This window comes from Triticum aestivum, chromosome 5D (assembly GCF_018294505.1).
Source record: "Triticum aestivum cultivar Chinese Spring chromosome 5D, IWGSC CS RefSeq v2.1, whole genome shotgun sequence".
NCBI lineage: Eukaryota > Viridiplantae > Streptophyta > Magnoliopsida > Poales > Poaceae > Triticum > Triticum aestivum.
In genome coordinates this window covers 150755076-150775760 of record NC_057808.1, presented here as the reverse complement: position 1 = coordinate 150775760, position 20685 = coordinate 150755076, and positions in this window count along the sequence as shown.

The window sequence follows — 20685 nt, the reverse complement described above, 5'->3', positions numbered from 1 at the left end:
GTCGCAGGTGGAGGCTGGAGGAGGTCGACGGTGGATGAACAGTAGCCCGTGGAGGCTAGAGGGGGTCGACGGTGGAGATGAACAATATCCCGTGGAGTCCTGTTTTGTGGTACGCCACACCCCTCCCGATGAACAGGACACCCGTTTCGTCCGTAGCGCTCCAACACAAGTCTGTTTCCTCCGGTTTTGCGGTACGCCACACCCCTCCCGATCAACAGGACCCCGTTTCGACCGTAGGAGGTCCCACACAAGTCCGTTTCCTCCGTTTTGCGGTACGCCAGATCCCTCTCGATGAACAGGATCCCATTTCGAACGTGGCCGGTCAAACACAAGGCCGTTTCCTTCATTGTGCGGTACGCCAGGCCTCGTTTCCATCGGCTGTTCTGTCCAAACAGGTTGGCTCCCACTCGTTCCGTTGCCTCCCTATGAACACGACGCATTCCGTTGCCTCCCCATGAACACGACGACGACGTAGTTTCTCTGTTCCGACCCAGTCATGTACATGAGCCCTGGCCGTACGTACGCGCGAGTAGGCGTTCGAGACCCCGCCCGTATGTACGTACGTGGCCGTATTTACTTTCTTGCACCCTGGCCGTTGTACGTACGTGTACATGCTACGTGCGCGCCTCTACTACGACACCTGCGCGCGTCTACATCGACCAGTATGTACGTACACATTCACGACCAGAATGACAACGCTACGTATGCTTCGACCAGGGGGTCCCGACTGTCAGGCACTTCCTTGCCTGCGAAGATGTAGCTGGTGCGTCCCAGCAGTCAGGGGGCGAATCTGAAAGTGCTAGTTATTGACTAGAGGGGGTGAATAGGCGATTTTTATGAAAGTATTCAAAACATGATAGTTTTGAAGACAAACAATGGAAATGAACCTATTGATATGCAGCGGAAGGAAGACTACACTAGACAAGCCATAGTCAAGCAAGTAATGAAGCTAAAGCACGAAGACTATTAGCAGCTAGGTAGTATGGATCAAGATGGAAGATAGTATGAAGCCAAACACAATAGTCGTCACATAGTGAAGTCAAACAGATCAGACAAGCTTGCAAATGACTTCACGAAGACAAACTGTAAATAAGTGAGGAAAGAGATAGAACCAGTTACTTGGTGAGGACAAGGATTTCTTGGACCAGTTCCAGTTGCTGTGACAACTGTACTTCTGGTTAGCGAGGCGGAGATTCAACTCAGAAGACCGCGTCTTCACCTTATTCCCCTTGAGCTAAGGACACCTAGTCCTCGCCCAATAACTCTGGTAAGTCTTCAAGGTAGACTTCCAAACCTTCACAGACTTCGTTCACCGGCAATCAACAATGACTCTTGGATGCTAAGAACGTGATGCCTAATCGGCTGGAGGATTCACATTCCTCAAGTGTCACAAGTCTTCAGGTCACGCGGACAGATAGACTTCAGTGATGCCAAACACTCTTTGGGCTCTAGGTGTTTTGGGCTTTGTCATCGCAAGGATTTCTCTCTCTCAAAGGTTTCGAGGTGGGTTGCTCTCAAACGACATAAGCCGTGCACTAACTCTGAGCAGCCACCAATTTATGGTGTAGGGGGTGGGCGATTTATAGCCACTAGGCAACCCAAACTGATTTGTCCAAAATGACCCTGGGTCACTAAGGAACTGACACGTGTTCCAATGGTCAGATTTCAAACACACGCGGCAGCTTGACTTGGGCTACAAGTAAAGCTGACTCATCCAGCTCTGGATAAGATTTGGTCTCAGTGTCTTTGCTCGAAGACATAGGATTTGCTTGAGCATCACTTCAATCACTCTGACTTTGTTCACTTGGACCCCACTTAACAGTACGGTGGTTCGTATGACTTAACAAAGAAGAAAAGGAAACTACAAAACAGCTATGTCTTCTCACTCCATAGTCTTCACGTGAATGTCTTCTCGAGTCATAATTTTCATTGTGAATATCTTCACAGACCACCATTGTCTTCAATGTCTTCACACATTTTTAGGGGTCATCTCCGGTAGGTAAACCGAATCAATGAGGGACTACTACCTGTGTTATCTTGCAATTCTCACAAACACATTAGTCCCTCAACCAGGTTTGTCATCAATACTCCAAAACCAACTAGGGGTGGCACTATATGCACTTACAATCTCCCCCATTTTGGTGATTGATGACAAACTGGTTGAAGTTTTCAACGGGGATAAAAGTATGTGAAATTGTAAGGATTTAAAGTATTGTCTTCATAAGTAGCAGAAAGGGCTCCCCCTGAAGACATGCATATAAGTATTTTGCTGTTGAATGCAAATGCACATGGCAGGTTGTACTTGTGGAGATCCTCTTCAACTTATGAAGACAATTCACCATGCATGAAAAGATATAATGAAGATAATGACATGCATAATGAAAAATGGACGTCTGGGGAATGACTTTGTGCGCAATTTATCGTCGCACATGTGGAATTTATCATCGCATCACATAGTTGACAAAAAGGTAGCAGACGACCATCAAGTTTAAGTGTTACAACTCAAAGAACCAAATGTATCAAAAGCGAGAGTTGTAAGCACTTAGCAAAAAAGTATAGCAACCACCCATATGGACCCGCTTGAAGACTATCAACTCATATGCTTCTCCCCCTTTTGTCAGCAAGGACCAAAAAGGTTTGAAGACATAGAGCTTCTACTCGTTCCCATGAGGAGTAGGTGAAGCAGCAAGGACGTTGTTGAGGTCCGGTGGTGTAGAAGAACTTGGTGCAGTGTCGACGCTACGCGAAGTTGTAGTTGGTGAAGTAGCATCGTCTTCATCATCAATGACTCTCGCATTAACAGTTGCCGCTGAGGATGAGTAGTCAGAGTCTTCAAGTGAGGGAGTCCGACGCAATGAACGTTCCTGGGAGGAGTGGAATCAAATTTGAATCTCTCTGTGAAGCCATCTTGTTGAAGATCATCTTCAGAGCTCAGCAGTGTCAGACTCTTCCACGACCGCCGACAGGTTTCACGAGTGACAAAGGTATTCTTGGTGGCAAGGTTGCGAATGTGATTGACATCCACCAAGAGGCTTTGCATCTGACGCTTCAGCCAGTCATGATGCTTATCCTGTTTTTGATGCACGGCAACGAGAAGCTCTCGTCATTGAGAACACGAGATCGCTTCCGAGGCCTTTGAGAAATTATGCTTTCAGTGGCTTCAGTATGGGCATGATGAGGTGCACGTGTATTGCCAGCCAAAGGATAAACACGAGTAGCAGCAAGAACTCCTTCAATGGGTTGAGTGAAGCTTTGGTGATCGGCGTTATGAAGATAAATTGGCTCCTTGGCAGGCTCTGGGTAAATGGCTTCGACAGACAGATCAACCTCTGGCAAGAATATGAGATGATTGCGCATAGAAGGCTGATAGTTGATAGCAGAATGATGCTTGATGAGGCGCATTACCCATGGAGCATAAAACTTCAGTCCAAAAAGATCAGAGCCAGATGCAGCCAGTTGCCTGATGAAGAAGTCTTGAGCATTGAAACTGATGCCATTGAAGATATAGAAAACCAATGTCTTCATTGCTCCTTCAAGCTTTGCTGCAGGAGAATGTCCTTTGACGGGCCATAGAGTTCGCCTGATGATATGATAAATAGTGCGGGGCAGATACTCTAGGTCTTCAATAAAGAATTCCTTTGGATATTCAGCGTCTTGGGGCAGTGGCTTCATCATGCTCAGCATTTGGCTCATGTTTGGCTCAAGCTTCTGAAATATGCTCTCCAAAGCATTGCGGTGAAGCTGACAACCAGGTTCATAGACTTCACCTGGAGTGGGCAGGGCAGTGAGCTCAATGATATCAAGAGCTTTGGCTTCGTGGTGTACATTGCGTGTCATCCACTCAAGGACCCAAGTCTTCGCGAATGTGAAGAGTTGCATAGAATTGCAGCAGAAGCTCTTCATTCCAATTTTCTTTGTCAGTCAAAAACTGTAGCAGACCAGCATCTCTGAAGCAGTCAAGGGCTTCTTCCAAGCAGGGCAGGCCAGCAATGGCTTCGCAGTACAGACGCATATGGGAAAAATGCGCCCCTGATTGTATAGTATGCAGGAATAGTAACTACGCCGCTGATAGCTCCAGAACCTATCAGATGATATTCTTGGCTTGGAATATGGGTTCTTGGTGCTGTCAAAGAAGGTGTTGTGTGCTATGAAGCCATTCATATAAAACTATCCTGGTGAAGTTGTTGTACCTGGAAACCTTGGCAGCCTGGGCTTTGGCTTCTGGACCTGAGGCCTGTGCTTCACATGATAGTCAAATTGAGGTCCGGGAGCAGGAGGAGGAACCTGAATAGGCCAACGAACCATGACAGGTTGGCCACGGTCAAAAGCCAGCTCAATGGTATGAGGCCTTGGACGGGGCACATGAGCATCGGCATTGACATGGGCATCGAGCTGCACAACGGCTTCAGGTGCAACATTGGCTTCAGGGGTCACATTCACCTCTGGTGCCACATTAACTTCAGGCGCCACATTTCCTTCAGCCATGACAATGCCATTGGCTTCAGTATTGGTGTTGGTGGCCACCTCGGTATTATCAACCTCCACTTGAGTAGCTGGAGGGTCGGACACGTTCTCCTCGAGAACAGCTTCTTGGTTGGTAGGGGGTGTGGCAACACGGTCTTCTTCTTGTCGGGGTTCTTCTTGATCATCGGCTGATGCAGCCGGAATGTCTTCAGCAGCTTTGGCTTCAGACTCAGAGACGTTCAGAGTTGGAGTGGCGTCAGGAACACTTGTCGTGCCATTGAGTTGTGGTGCTCATCTCCTTCTGCAACGCTCGACAGAGCGACTTGTGGCCTTGGTCCTTTGCGAAGCCTACGAAATGCGGGCAACGCTTTTGGAGAGGGAGTTGGCTGGACCACATAGTCGTCATCATCAAAAACCGGAGTGGTGACTTGAGTTGGGGGAGTACTTGGTGATTCTTCTTCACGGGGGGAGTCTTGAGGGTGATCAGCCCATGAATCATCCTGAGCAATTGGCGTCAAAGGACGACCAATGCTGATGAGTTCGCTGTTCGTGAGAACAGGCGATGATACCGTTTGGTGCTCAACCCGAGGAAGGACTTCATCATCATTTACATTGTCTTGGGGACCAATGTCTTCAGCTACGGTGGGGTCAACAGCTGGAATGCCTTCAGCTTCAGGAGCCTCTGTGGTAGCAGGCTCATGAAGTATTAACTGACGCTCTCGGTGTTCGAACGCGGGACGAGCAACAGAGATTGGCTCGACGACAAGGGGCTCTGTGGGAGCAGCCCGATCTTTCTTCTTTGTCTTCCTTTTCTTGGTCGGTGGAGCATCGTCAGTGGTGTTCTTGTTCTTGCGCTTTCAGGCTTCGGCTTCGGTTGCCCTTGTTTTCTTAAGTTCCGAAGCTACTGTGAGGACCTTAGGCTTCATGCCTGTCATGCTGGCAGGGAAGACAATGCGAGGTTCTTCCCGCCTAGATGCTTCAGCTTGGGACACAGCAGGCTTCTTCTTCTTGGCAGCCATCTTGGGGTCGATGCCTGGACATCCAAGTGCCTTGCGCTTTTCTGCTTCATTGTGAAATGCCTCCTTGAACCTTTGGCGGCGAGGTGTTTCATTCGCTCTCTTGAACCTTTGGATTCGTCTCGTTTCTTGTGAAATGCCTCCTTGAGGTCATGCAGCATCTGCTTGAAGTTTTGAACATCAGCCACGCTGAGCTTGGCCATGTGCTTCTTGAACCGAGCCTTCTCACAGTCAATTTTGTGCTTCAGTTCAACAATCTTCTGAGCCAAAGCCAGCTCATGAGCAATGGCTCCATGGAAGGAGACACTGATGCCAATTGGAAGCTGAAGATCATCGATGCTAAGGTTTGGATTTTCAAACCACTCATCAATGAAGTTATTCAAGATGTCCACATCGAAGAGGGGCAAATCTTTGAAGATTTCCGCCTCTTGCTTTCTCTTTATCAATAGCTCAAGAGCATCAACGCCAAGATCTTCATCACTTGACAGATCAATGACTTTGTTCTTGTTCCACAGAACGACAGCTGGGGTCAGTGCTTGACCAGAACTCTGGATGGGCTTCTTCTTCTTCTCGGTCTTGGAGATGCGAGAAAGATCTTCAGATTACACACTGGATGCAGGAGGTGCAGTGGCCAGAGGCTTCGCACGCGTAGCTTTAGGTGGAGTGGAGGGCTTTGAAGCCTTTGGTTTCTTTTTCTTCTTTGGCTTAGGTGGAGCCAGCGCTTCATGAGAATCAACGTCGTCTGCAGAGTGCTCCACGGCTGCCCCCTGAACAGCAATGTGAGTGAGAAGACCTTCGAGGTTGTAGAAGGGCCCGATGACATTAGGTTCAGCATCACGTGTGCCATCGGCCCAAGGAGCAGGTGGACCGGGGTTGAAGTCGAGTCCAAATGCTTTCTTGTTTTTCACAACAGAGTCCTTGGCAAACTTGTAGTTTTGCTTGAACAGATTGTCTTCACGACACCATAGCAGAGAAGATGGGTCAGCATTCTCTGGCTGTGGTCCGCGAACCATGCAAGGATAGAAGCCTTGAGCAATGGCTTCGGACTTGGACTTGGGTTGAAGCTTTTGTATAAGATATCTTCCCAAGGTTGCTTGATGGCATTCTTCTCAGCATACTCAGGAGTGACGAATCTGAATTAGTACCATTCCTCTGCCCAATATCTTCGAATTCACTGGATTTGAGTCTTGCGTTCACCATAGGTTTCTTCTCGGTCAGTCTTGTACATCTCATAGAGATCTGGTGGCAAATCCTTTGATGGATTCCCATGGCGCTGTCTCTCACCCTTTCTTGCTGACTTTTCAGTGGCCATGAAGTTCAACCTGGATGGCTTCAGAACTTGCAAAGGCTTCCGTCTGCTGGTCAGACAAGAACTGGCTTCGGGAGAATTGATGTGATGCTGTAAGAATTCTACAAATGAGTGCAGACTATGAGAACCAAGGGATTCTCCCACGGACATGTACCTGTGACAGCATTAGAGATGTGAGGGAAGGGGAAGAGGTCATATGCATTCTCAGAAGATTTTCAAGATAAATCAGTTTGAAGACATTGACCTCATAGCGCGAAGACATTCACTTGTATGTTGAGAGTTGGTTCCAGATTTGTACGAATCCAAGAATAGGTACAAGTGAGGAATCTAACTATGTCTAAAGCATAAGTGAATATACTAGGCATGTTATGAGATGCAGAACAGGATAGATCTAAATTTGTAGCCACAGAAACCACTTTTGTGGAGAAGGATGAATCTATCGGATCAAAAAGGCAGTAAAAGTAAGCTTTAATTACCAAACGAAAATTGCTTGATGGAGTGGAGAGGAGGCCGAGCAGTTTGATCTTCCGTGCCCTAACTTGGCGACGGAAGACACCTACGGTGACGGCGGAGGAGACGAGGTCCGCGGTCGGCGTGAGGATGACATCGGTGAGGTTGCGACAGCTAAGCGCTTCGTCGCCGGCATCGTCGGGAGCTAGCGGTGGTGCTAGGGTTTGTGCGAGGTGGAGAGGTGGAAGAAGTATTTTGACCACGATGAGATGTGTATTTATAAGGAAAGGGACAGCACAGCGCAATTACGTAGGTGCCCATGGCGGTTCACATCTGAGGGACACGTGGCAAACATGCAACACATTGGAAGATGTTCCATGTTCCCACGCAGACCTGGGTTGTCGGGTGGTCCTTTCGGATTCTCCGGGTTTCAGGCAATAAGGATTTATCATTAAAAATAGATGTAACTTCTGTCTCTGTATCTTCTGCTGACAAGGACGCAGAGAAGACATTCGACAGTTTCAATAGAATGCATATGATTTGGATAGATAGAATTTGAGGTAGAAGCATAGAAGAGGTTAGGGTCCAATCACATTCACTTAGACCAAAAGATTCAAGCATGAAGACGTAGCTATAAGTGAATGCTGTAGAGGACAGAACACAAATATATGTATATATAGATGAGTAAGACCAAATCAACAAAGTGAAGATCCCATGAATACAAATCAATGTTGAAGATATATCAAATGCGAAGACTTAGCAAATGTAACGCCAAATGAAACACTCCAAAAAAAGTTTGGTGGTGGCGTTACCCACCGTATAGGAAGTATTAGACCCAGACACGGCGCACAATTATCGTGGCGCTCTGAAGTCAAATTCCGCATTAATGTATTCACAATTAGAGTGTATGTCTTCATTGATTGAATACATACATTACTTCGTGTGTTCCACATCTAAGTCATCAATATGCATAAGTGTTAGGATGTGTGCCTAATCACAGGATATTTGAGGATTCCAAGATATTTAGCTCACACCGCAACTTGCTAAACCTTTTCTCATCCAAGGGCTTTGTGAATATATCTGCCAATTTCTCTTCAGTGTTGACATGAATGATATCAATATCTTCCTTCATAACGTGATCTCTAAGGAAGTGATGACGAATTTCCATGTGCTTTTGTCTTCGAGTGCTGAACTGGGTTGTTGGTAATCTTGATGGCACTTTCATTGTTGCAGTAGAGTGGTACTAGCTTCAGATGGATGCCATAGTCCTTGAGTGTTTGCTTCATCCATAGAAGCTGAGCGCAGCAAGATCCAGCAGCAATGTATTCAGATTCAGCAGTGGATAGAGATACACAGTTCTGCTTCTTTGAAGACCAACAGACAAGTGATCGACCTAGAAAGTGACATGTGCCTGATGTAGACTTGCGATCCACCTTGTCACCAGCATAATCAGCATCCGAGAATCCAACTAGATCAAACTCTGAGCCCTTTGGATACCATAATATTAGTGTTGGGGTGTAAGCCAAATATCGAAGAATTCGCTTCATAGCTAAGTGATGCGATTCCTTTGGTGCCTCTTGGAATCGCACACACATGCAAACACTAAGCATGATATCTGGCCTAAATGCACATAAATAAAGTAAAGAACCAATCATGGAGCGGTATACCTTTTGATCGAACTCTTTACCGTTAGCGTCAGTTCCCAGATGACTTTTGGTTGGCATTGGCGTCGTGTAACCTTTGCAATCTTGCATTCCAAACTTCTTCAGGCACTCTTTGAGGTATTTCTCTTGAGATATGAAGATGCCGTTGCTTTGCTGGCGAATTTGAAGACCCGGGAAAAACTTCAGCTCACCCATCATGGACATCTGATATTGCTCTTGCATCATGTGTCCAAACTCATCACTGTATTTCAGGTTAGTGCAGCCAAAGATAATGTCATCCACATAGATTTGGCACACAAACAGTTCACCATCATATGTCTTCATGAAGAGTGTGGGATCCAAGGAACCAGGTTTGAAGCCTTTGCTCTTTAGGAAGTCTTTGAGTGTGTCATACCAAGCGCGAGGAGCTTGCTTGAGGTCATACAGTGCCTTGTTGAGCTTGTATACCATATCAGGATGTTTTGGATCTTGAAAGCCAGGTGGTTGTGCAACATAGACTTCTTCTTCAATCTTGCCGTTGAGAAAGGCACTCTTCACATCCATTTGATACAGAAGGATGTTGTGATGGTTGGCATAGGCTAGCAGTATGCGAATGGCTTCAAGCCTAGCCACGGGAGCAAATGTTTCATCGAAGTCAATCCCTTCAATTTGAGTGTATCCTTGAGTAACGAGACGAGCCTTGTTTCTGACAACTTGACCATGCTCATCTTGTTTGTTGCGATATATCCATTTGGTGCCAATGATATTGTTCTTGCGAGGATCAGGACGCTTGACCAATTCCCATACATTGTTCAGCTCGAACTGTTGAAGCTCTTCTTGCATAGCTTTAATCCATTCAGGTTCCATGAAGGCTTCAGCAACTTTCTTGGGTTCAGATATAGAGACAAATGCAAAGTGCCCAGAGAAATTTGCTAGTTGCGTTGCTCTTGAACGAGTGAGTGGACTTGGTGCATTGATGCTATCAATTATCTTCTCAATCTATACTCCATTTGCAACACGAGGATGAGCTGGACAAAGATTTTGCTCTTGTTGATCATTGTCTTCATTTTGAGCATTGGCTTCAGGTTGATTAGGTGCAGAAATGATAAGTTCTTCTTCTGCTTGTGCCTCAGAAGTATGATTTCTCCAGTACCCATAAGCTTGATTGATTCACTAGGAGGGACTTCATCTAGCACATTTGGCAGGTACTCTCTTTGCGAGCCGTTAGTCTTATCGAACCGCACATCCACAGTTTCAACCCCTTTATAGTGCTAGATATCGACTAGAGGGGGGGTGAATAGGCGATTTTTATGAAAGTCTTCAAAACATGGGACTTTCGAAGACAAACGATAGAAATGAACCTATTGACATGCAGCGGAAGGTAGACTACACTAGACAAGCCATAGTTAAACAAGTAATGAAGCTAAAGCACGAAGACTATTAGCAGCTAGGTAGTATGGATCAAAATGGAAGACAGTATGAAGCCAAACAACAATAGTCTCTACACAGTGAAGTCAAACAGATGAGACAAGCAGACAGATGACTTCACGAAAACTAACTGTAAATAAGTGAGGGAAGAGATAGAACCAGTTGCTCGGTGAGGACAGTGATTTGTTGGACTAGTTCCAGTTGCTCGGTGAGGACAGTGATTTGTTGGACTAGTTCCAGTTGCTGTGACAACTGTACGTCTGGTTAGGGAGGCTGAGATTCAACTCAGAAGACCACGTCTTCACCTTATTCCCCTTAAGCTAAGGACACCTAGTCCTCGCCCAATCACTTTGGTATGTCTTCAAGGTAGACTTCCAAACCTTCACAGACTTCGTTCACCAGCAATCTATAATGACTCTTAGATGCTCAGAACGCGACGCCTCACCGGCTGGTGGATTCACAGTCCTCAAGTGTAACAAGTCTTCAAGTCATGCGGACAGAAAGACTTCAGTGATGCCTAACACTCTTTGGCTCTGGGTGTTTTGGGCTTTGTCCTCGCAAGGATTTCTCTCGCTCAAAGGCTTTGAGGTGGGTTGCTCTCAAACGACAAAAGTCGTGCACTAACTCTGAGCAGCCACCAATTTATGGTGTAGGGCGTGGGCTATTTATAGCCACTAGGCAACCCGACCTGATTTGTCCGAAATAACCCTGGGTCACTAAGGAACTGACACGTGTTCCAACGGTCATATTTCAAACACACGCGACAGCTTAACTTGGGCTACAAGTAAAGCTGACTCATCCAGCTCTGGATAAGGTTTGCTCTCATTGCCTTCGCTCGAAGACATAGGATTTGGTTGAGCATCACTTCAGTCACTCTGACTTTGTTCACTTGGACCCCACTTAACAGTACGGTGGTTCCTATGACTCAACAAAGAAGAAAAGGAAACTACGAAACAACTATGTCTTCGTACTCCATAGTCTTCACGTGAATGTCTTCTTGAGTGATAGTCTTCATTGTGAATGACTTCACATACCACCATTGTCTTCAATGTCTTCACACATTTTTAGGGGTCATCTCCGGTAGGTAAACCGAATCAATGAGGGACTACTACCTGTGTTATCCTGCAATTCTCACAAACACATTAGTCCCTCAACCAGGTTTGTCGTCAATACTCCAAAACCAACTGGGGGTGGCACTAGATGCACTTACAATCTCCCCCTTTTTGGTGATTGATGACAAATTCGTTGAAGTATTCAACGGGGATAAAAGTATGTGAAATTGTAAAGGATTAAGATATTGTCTTCATAAGTAGTAAAAGGCTCCCCCTGAAGATGTGCATATAAGTATTTTGCTTTTGAATGCAAATGCACATGGTAGGTTTGTACTTGTGGAGATCCTCTTCAACTAATGAAGACAATTCATCATGCATGAAAGGACATAACGAAGGTAATGACATGCATAATGAAAAATGGACGTCTGCGAAATGACTTCGTGCGGGATTTATCATCGCACATGCAGAATTTATCATCGCATCACATAGTTGGCAAAAAGAGGTAGTAGACGACCATCAAGTTTAAGTGTTACAACTCAAAGAACAAAATGTATCAAAAGCGGGAGTTGTAAACACTTGGCAAAATATAAAGCAACCACCCATATGGACCTGCTTGAAGACTATCAACTCATATGCTTCTCCCCCTTTTGTCAGTAAGGACCAAAAAGGTATGAAGACATAGAGATTCTACTCGTTCCCATGAGGAGTAGGTGAAGCAGCAGGGTCGACGTTGAGGTTCGGTGGTGCAGAGGTACTTGGTGCAGTATCGATGTGCGGCGACATAGTAGTTAGCGAATTAGCATCATCTTCATCATCGATGACTCTTGCATTGACAGTTGCCGCAAAGGAGGAGTACTCAGAATCTTCGAGTGAGGGAGTCCGACGCAAGACAGCATTCCTGGGAGGAGTGGAATCAAATATGAATCTCTCTGTGAAGCCATCTTGTTGAAGATCATCTTCAGAGCTTATCAGTGTCAGACCCTTCCACGTCCGCCGACAGGTTTCATGAATGACAAAAGCATTCTTGGTGGCAAGGTTGCGAATGCGATTAACATCCACCAAGAGGCTTTGCATCTGACGCTTCAGCCAGTCGTGATGCTTGTCCTGTTTTTGATGCAGGGCAACAAGAAGCTCTCGGTCGTTGAGAACACGAGAACGCTTCTGAGGCCTTTGGGAAATTGTGCTTTCAGTGGCTTCAGTATGGGCACGATGAGGTGCACGTGTATTGCCAGCCAAATGATAAACACGAGTGGCAACCAGAACTCCTTCAATTGGTTGAGTGAAACTCTGGTTATCAGCGTTGTGAAGATATATTGGCTCCTTAGCAGGCTCTGGGTATATGTCTTCAACAGACATATCAACCTTTGGTAAGAAAATAATGTGGTTGCGCACAGAGGGTTGATAATTGACAGCAGAGTGAACCTTGATGAGGCGCATTACCCATGGAGCATAAAACTTTAGACCAAACAAATCAGAGCCAGATGCAGCCCGTTGCCTGATGAAGAAGTCTTGAGCATTGAAGTTGATGCCATTGAAGATATCGAAAACCAATGTCTTCATTGCTCCTTCAAGCTTCGCTGCAGGAGAATGTCCTTTGACAGACCATAGAGTCCGCCTGATGATATGATAAATAGTGCGGGGCAGATACTCTATTTTTTCAAGAAAGAATTCAGTTGGATATTCAGTGTCACGGGGCAGTGGCTTCATCATGCGCAGCATTTGGCTCATGTTTGGCTCAGGCTTCTGGAAGATGCTCTCCAACGCATTATGGTGAAGCTGACAACCAGATTCAAAGAGTTCACCTGGAGTGGGCAGGCCAGTAAGCTCAATTATATCAAGAGGTTTGGCTTCATGATGTACATTGCCTGTCATCGACTCAAGGACCCAAGTCTTCGGATCCCTGTTGTAGCCGCGTATGTGAAGAGTTGCATAGAATTGTAGCAGAAGCTCTTCGTTCCAGTGCTCTTTATCAGTCACAAACTATAGCAAACCAGCATCTCTGTAGCAGTCAAGGGCTTCTTCCAAGCAGGGCAGGCCAGCAATGGCTTCGCAGTCAAGACGCATATGAGGAAAGATGCGCCCTTGATCATAAAGAACACATGAATAGTAACTGCGTTGCTGATAGCTCCAGAACCGATCAGAGGAAATTCTTGGCTTCGAGTATGGGTTCTTGTCGCTGTCAAAGAAGTTGTTGTGTGCAATGAAGCCATTCACATTAAACGATCCTGGTGAAGTTGCTGTACCTGGAAACCTTGGCAGCCTGGGCTTTGGCTTCTGGACCTGAGGCCTGTGCTCCACATGATAATCAAATTGAGGTCCGAGAGCAGGAGGAGGAACCAGAATAGGCCAACGAACCATAACAGGTTGGCCGCGATCAAATTCCAGCTCAATAGTATGAGTCCTTGGAGGGGGCACGTGAGCGTCAGCATTGACATGGGCTTGAAGCTGCACAATGGTTTCAGGTGCAACATTGGCTTCAGGCACTGTATTCACTTCAGGCGCCACATTAGCTTCAGCCATGACAACGTCATTGGCTTCAGTATTGGTGTTGGTGGCCGCCGCAGTATTATCAACCTCAACTTGAGTAGCTGGAGGGTCGGACACGTTCTCCTCGAGAACAGCTTCCTGGTTGGTAGGGGGTGTGGCAACGCGCTCTTCTTCTTGACGGGGTTCTACTTAATCATCGGCTGATGCAGCCGGAATATCTTCAGCAACTTTGGCGTCAGACTCAGAGACATTCACAGTCGGAGTGGCGTTAGCAAACACTTGTCGTGCCACTGAGGGTGCTCATCTCCTTCTGGAATGCTCGACAGAGTGAATTGTGGCCTTGGACCTTTGCGAAGCCTACGAAATGCGGGCGACGCCTTTGGAGAGGGAGTTGGCTGGACCACATAGTCATCATCATCAAGCACCGGAGTGGTTACTTGAGTTGGGGGAGTACTTGGTGATTCTTCTTCACGAGGGGAGTATTGAGGGTGATCAGCCCATTGTAACACCCCAAAAAATTTTATTTGGTTTTATTAATTTCCTTTTTAGGGGAAGGAGGTTATTTAATTTTTTTAAAACCTCTCCTTCTCAAAAACCTTTAAGGCAAGTATTTTATGTGTTCTTCCCAACATTTACTTTGGTCTTGAGGGCTTTTCATTTAGTGTTGACTCAACACCAATATTTTCTTTGGGAAAGTCTTTGAAATCCTTTCTTTTAAAAATAACCATATGACTTATGAATTGATTCTTCCTCATTCAAATTTTTTTTCTTGCCATGACCTAGGTTGAAAATTTTCTTTCAAAACCCCTCCCTCCACTTTGAGTCCAGTCAAATATCCAATCCCAGCAAGTTCAACCCATTTTGGTTTTGACTCTATTTATTTTATCCTCAAAACAATTTCTGTCATTTATTTTGAACCTTAGTGATTTACAAAGGAACCACCAGATCCCTTTTGAGTTTTGGTTCCAAACAAACTCCTCTGACTAGTCCTTAGTACCCCCAACCTAGATCCCTCAAGATCCACTTGTCCACAATTCAAAATTTTCAAATTTTGCTTGCTGCAAGTTTGGACCAGATTTGCCATTTTGGGTGAAATTCATTATTTTTCTTCTCCAAAAATTCTGAGATAAATCAGGCAGCCCCCAGATGCATTGAGAGACCACCTCACCAAAGATCAGCTCCAGAAAATTCTCCACATGCCAGAATCATTTCATCGAACAGTTGGCATGCACTGTTTCTGTTCAAATTCAGAAAATTCAGAGTTTCACTGTTGGGTTCAGTCGACAGCGTCGTTTTCTTCAGAGCCTCAGCGTCAATCTCACCAGTGCTCGCTCTGGCCTCTTGCTCACTGCTCCTTCTTCTTATCCATCACGCCGCACGGTCGTCTGGATGGTTGCGAGCGTCGGCGGTGAGCTGGCAGAGGTACACCGCCCCCGTGAGCGGCGACAGCAACGCTCGCGGCAGCCGCCAGAGCAGCTCAGCGAGGTACGGCGCCGTCCAGCACCGCCCACACCACCAGGAGCCTCCGCGTGGCTGTCCTCTTCTCTGGACGCGCTGCAGCACCGTCGCCGTGGCCTGAGATGCGCAGAGCACGCTCTCTGCCGCCGACGAGCCCGTGAGGCCGTTCCGTCGAAGGCCTGGAGTATCGCCCAAGTTGTACCAAGATTAGCCTCTGGATGGGACCAGTAGACCAATCCATAGCTGCCCAGTCGCCTAAAACCCCCGTTCGACCGCTGCCTCGCCGTAATCATCGCCGGAGTTATGCCGTTCTCGGCAACCGCCTCAGACCGGCTATAAAAGGGAGCCTCGAGCTCGCCTTCGACCCAGCACCACTCCTACACCTCACCAGAGCCACGCCTAGCTACTACGGAGACCCCGGGGAGGCCTTCTTCCCCGACTCCGGCTACCCCGATCCGCTTTGGGCTCCGGCACGATTCCCTCTGGTGAGACCACCCCCGCCTCCCAAACCTTGCCAGCAGCCTCATCATGCAACCACTCTTCTAACCCGAGCCCCAATTTGATGGTTGCAGCCCTCCTCGGCGAGATCCATCACCACCCGAACCACCGTCCGCCGGAGTAGAGGCTGCCGTCGACGTGGTGCTCGCCGACGACCAACTCCACCACCCACAGGTGCGGAAGAGCACCATGAGTCCGTAGGTACCAACCAGTTCCCCTACCTTGCCGGGGATCGACGCCGGCGGCCACCACGGTCCTCGGGCGCCGGTGTGCTCTGTTTGAAATTCAAACCTGACGGGTGGGACCCCCTCGTCAGCTTTTTCTCTTTTTCGAAACGTTTTCTGAAAACGCCTTCGGGCAAAATACGTTTTCTAACTGAGGCGTTTTCTGTCCTTTTTATGAACTAGCCCCTGGAAAGTTTATGTTTCATTACAGATGGGTCCCTGGACTAAAACCTTAATAACTTTTAAACAAAAGATGATTTTGAGTTGATTCTTTTTCTGTCAGCTTTATTTTTCTGTCTACTTTTTTACCATATTTATTTGAAAAATATTTGGAACAACTTTTATGCACACTCGGTATTTACGTTAGTACGCGTTCTCTTTTATACCGTAGATACCGGACGAGGTGACGGAGCCGCAAACTTCACCAAGCTAGACACCGACTGCTCCGAACCAGGCAAGCATGTTTGAACCTTTGATATGATGAGTGTTTTCCATGTTTGCTTGAATAGTTAGTTCATGGCATGTTTATATGAGCATCAGTGAGTGTTATATTGCATGCAAGGCAACTACCAGTATGATTCGAAACTTGATGTGATCATTTGATGGGAGATAACATGATCATGTGGGAACATGAAAGGTGGTAAGATGGTATTGTTGAAGCATGCTAGTCTTATGTCAACCGTTAAACTTCAGTGTTAACGTGGATCAAGCCACGTTACCGTCCGTCCCCTTTTCGTGCTGCCACATGTTTTCTGCAAAGAATATGGTTTAGTAAGTTGCAAACCTCTTTCCTCGTACACACCAAATAGAGGGGCCATGATGAGGGTTCCATGGCCCTAGATTAAAGCCCGTCATCCGGTCAGGGGGCATGGGTGTTTCCGGTTGGGACCGAGAGGGGGGCACCCCTTAGAGCGCGCGATATAAATTTGATCCCATGTTACTCGAGGTTGTGGCCTCCCCGTCTTAAAGTTTTTCTTAAACGTTGCCTAGGGTGATCCCTGGCAGCGGAATGTGGAATGGGTGTGTACTGGTTAGATGTGTTTCTCCTAAAATACCGTAAACGGAACTAGTCCTTTGTGACTACTGAAATCCGTTGGCTATGGTTAAAGAGTACAAACTCTGCAGAGTCAAAACCCATCCGAGTAACCGTGTCCATGGTCAAGGATCTTGGTCAACATATCCATATCAGTATCAGTATCAGTCTCAACGTCTGTCTCAGCGTCAGTCTCTGTGTCAGTATCAGTGAAAATCCCCGGTGAATAAACATGAATGGTAAACCCGGCTGAATGTTATTCCTGTGGATGGACTAACCAGTTTATTATTACATACATGAGTATTCCCTTGAGATGATTTAAATTCATGAGCTACTTGAATTCGAATAATGAAATATAAGCCCTTTATGTGATGTCGCTCAGACGTCCGACTGTGGCACTCTTGTTATTTACTTTTGATATAAGCCCTTTATGTGATGTCGCTTAGACGTCCGACTGTGGCACTCTTGTTATTTACTTTTGATATAAGCCCTTTATGTGATGTCGCTCAGACGTCCGACTGTGGCACTCTTGTTATTTACTTTTGATATAAGCCCTTTATGTGATGTCGCTCAGACGTCCGACTGTGGCACTCTTGTTATTTACTTTGATATAAGCCCTTTATGTGATGTCGCTCAGACGTCCGACTGTGGCATTCTTGCTATTTACTTTTGATATAAGCCCTTTTCGAGATGTCGCTTAGACGTCCGACTGTGGCATGCACTGTTGTTTATATTTCAATATGAGCCCTTTATGTGGTGTCGCTCTGACGCCCGACTGCGGCATTGTTAATTTATTTTACCTTTCGAGGCGTCGATTCAGACACCCGATCGGTCTTCAGCTATTTTATTGGGATTTCGGGAGGACTACTGCCTGACTTCCTTTTTATTTATCGTGCAGTGCAATTTATTATCTGAGTGCGTACTAATCTGCTCATGTGCATCATGTTTGCATTTGTTATATCTTATGTCCAAACTGTCTTGCGAGTACATTCAAAGTACTCACCTGGCTTGTTGATTTGGCCAGATGTTGACGAAGGCGATCTTATGGATGAAGAGTTCGATAGCGAGTCCGACGCCTAGAGGAGTCCCAGTCAGTTCCGTGCGATCCTGGAATTGGTCACTTGTGTTATATACGCTTCCGCTACACCAATAAAATCATCGAGCCTCACTCCGGCGCTCGATGAGCTGTAAAATTTAGGAGTCTTGTCACCCATTTCGCTGTGACATATCCACCACCACTTTTATTACGAGTCAGTAGTTATGCCACCATACTCCTTGTGTCATATCCGCCCTTATGTATTATATCGGCGTGCTTGTAATAAATTGTTGAGCAACCTCAGCTCAACCTTGTATAATATTTAGTACTTCTTGATTTCTGTATCAATGATTTGTCCACCAGTAAGAAGGATTCTTCTATACTGGTTTGATATAAGGGTCGGTTTCTCAATAAATGTTTTATTGGAAAACCGGTCCTGACAACCTTGGTACCAGAGCCAGGCTGACTGTAGGAAGCCACTAGGTGCGATCGCTAATCGGTTATTAGCGTAATAAGCGCTAGTTTAACATTTTGCAAATGTAGCAATTTTCTGTTGGTCATCATAAATTTATGATTTGACTATCTAGAATTTTTGGAGACTTTTGTAGATGGCTGGCAACGACTGCGAGTCACAGGTGTTTGCCAATGTGCCTGAGGGGTTTATCAAGCTTCTCGTCTCCATCACCAAGCTCGCGATCGGGCCATCGGCTCGTCCAGAGTTCACACTCTACCAGCACAAGATCAGCGACAGCGTGTCTATGCACCAGGCCGTGGTGCACTTCAATGGAGGACATTCTGAGTCACGCCGCTTCCGTTTTGTGGGAAGGGCCATGCCTATGGAGAGGCATGCCATGCAGATGGCTGCCCGTGACGCGATAGCTCATCTCCGGGATGCGCTCCCTTCGATGAAGACTCGCCGCTACCGCTACCTCCTATGCCACGTGCCTTACACATGTGACTATGCATTCGCTTGCACTAGGGGAGAGAGAGATGAGCCTATTGAGATGCTTGTTGAGTATCTCAAAGCTCTTGAGGCAGCTTTTGATAACCTCATGGACGACTTTGTGGCTGCTCGTATGGACTTCGTGCAGGGTTGTTCCGTCAACAGGAGGGAGCTCCTCCATACAGCACCACCACTGACTTATGTCTCGTCCTCGGCATCCTATGCAACTGCCATCATAGCCACCGCTCGCCGCCTGCCTTCCACTGAGGAGTTTGACCAAGTCATTGCTCCTACTCCAGTCAGAGCTGCACCACCTACCGCACCCGCACCAACTCCTTAACGCAGTACTTCGCGCCTGGAGCCTATTAGTGAGGGGCAGGTTGAGTCTCCTGCACCACTGGCTCTTACCCTCGGCAGGCCGAGGGAAGTTTTCACCATCTCCGACTGAGTGCGCCTAGCAGCCGTGCGATGTGCCAGCTTTTATGATATGTTTATATGTACATAGGTTTGGTGAGAAGTAGTTTGTGTGCGCATCATGTAGGAACTCGGAGAAGTGCACTAGCCTAAATAACATGTCAGGAATGTGTACGCACATCCTGAGTGATGTATTGTATAATTACGACTCGCGTGTAAGATATGTACTGAGCAGTCCTTCTCCATGCGCAATCAAGTATTTTTCTTGAAAAATCTTGGAGTCTTCAAAAATTCCGCCTTTGCAAAATTATTCATTTTGCCACTCGGTTTTTCTCATGAGTTTTGCAAAAATACCCCAGAGTGGAAAATGCCTCGTCCCTGGACTCGTTCCATGCCAAGTCCGCCGGAAGAAAATTATGGTACCCAGACAAGCCACAATTTCACACAGGGGCAGTCAAGTCAGCAAGGCAGTGAAGCAGCATTTTCTCAAGTATGCCTCCTTTATGAGCAAAGCCAGCAGCAGCATCAAGAAATGATGAACCATGTTATCAATATGGGAAATCACCATGAACCATACCAGCAGCATTCCAAATTGTCTGAACTACAAAATACACGTCCCCAACATTCTCTCACACTAATAGACCTCTCGAGGCAATGATTGGCTTCGAGACATTGAAAGGAAATTAATTATTGCACAATGTTCGGACCGTGAGAAGGTACTTTATGCACCTCACTACCTCACTGGAGCAGCTGCATCATGGTGGGAAAATTTTCTACACATGAACCCCAGTGAAAATAACATCACCTGGGAAGAATTTAAAGAAGGTTTTCGTGGGGCGCATATTCCCAGAAGCATTATGAAGATCAAGAAAAGGGAGTTTGATGACCTCAAGTAGAGAAGCATGACAGTGACTGATTACAATAGTCAGTTTACTCAATTATCTCGTTATGCCAACGAAGAGCATATGACTGAAAATAAAAAGATGGAGAAATTTTTGGACGGTCTGGCACCAGCACTTAAATGCCAGCTGGTCGTACACACCTTTCCAGATTTGAAAACACTTGTGGACAAGGCTATTACATTGGAAAATGAGCGCCGCAGCTTGGAGGATTTTCGCAAGCGCAAAAGGGACAAGACTACTCATGCTCGCAACAACCGGAACAAGACTGATTTTCAGAAAAATGGACCGAACAAATCCACGACCAATGTTCCAAGCCCAACCAAAAAAT